Here is a 799-nt window from a genome sequence, read left to right as displayed (position 1 = left end):
GTAAGCCTCCCTAGATGGACATTGGTGAGTAGGATGGCTTGGTATGTTGCAAATGGCACACACTTCATTAGCTTTTGGCACCATGTTGAGCACGGATTCAAGCTTCCTTTCTAGGTTAGCTACCTGCAACAAGAGCTCATGATTAGAACTTGTTTCATAGACTCCAACTTTCTTACCCCTTAAATCTTTGTGTTGAGCATTAGACCCCAACATCTCATAAATGTTATATGACTCTTGAGCATTCTTTTTCTTCAATGCTCCACCTGCTGCATTATCAACAGTTGATTGACAATTTTGGGTTAGTCCATCATAGAAAATTTGCATTTGTAAGTGAAAAGGTAACCCATGGTGTGGACATTGTAACAAGAGGCCTTTAAAACGCTCCCAACACTCATTGAAAGGTTCACCATCATCTTGTTTGAAGTTGAAGATTTGTCCCCTTAATGTGGCTGTCTTTTGAGTGGAAAAGAACTTCTCCAAGAACTTCTTAGCCACGGCATCCCAAGTGGTGAGGGAACCTGGTGTTAGAGTCATCAACCAACTCTTGGCCTTATCTTTCAAGGTGTAAGGAAACACTCTCATCCTCAAATTTGCTTCACTTACTCCCTGCAAAGGTAAACCACTCACAACATTGTAAAACTCTTTAATATGAGCTAAAGGGTCTTCATTAGGTAAGCCATAAAATGAGGGAAACATATGAAAATGTGAAGATTTGAGATCATAGTTTCTAGCTTCTGTAGGCAGCAAGATGCATGAAGGTGAATTTGGTATGATTGGTTGAGCAAAGTCCTCCAAAGCT

The 799-nt window shown here is 40.4% G+C and overlaps 1 non-coding gene across 1 annotated transcript; it reads left to right on the top strand.

The window, feature by feature from the left end:
• The first annotated feature begins 340 nt into the window (after window positions 1–340).
• LOC148691700 (small nucleolar RNA R71) lies at window positions 341–451 on the top strand. The gene has a single exon (XR_015955368.1). It is a non-coding gene; the product is annotated as a small nucleolar RNA R71 (small nucleolar RNA).
• The last annotated feature ends 348 nt before the right edge of the window (window positions 452–799 follow it).

This window comes from Pyrus communis, chromosome 13 (genome assembly GCF_041283825.1).
Source record: "Pyrus communis isolate YQ-2024b chromosome 13, ASM4128382v1, whole genome shotgun sequence".
Classification (NCBI taxonomy): domain Eukaryota; kingdom Viridiplantae; phylum Streptophyta; class Magnoliopsida; order Rosales; family Rosaceae; genus Pyrus; species Pyrus communis.
Note: the sequence above shows the minus strand (reverse complement) of the source record. Positions and strands in the feature narration are given on the sequence as shown.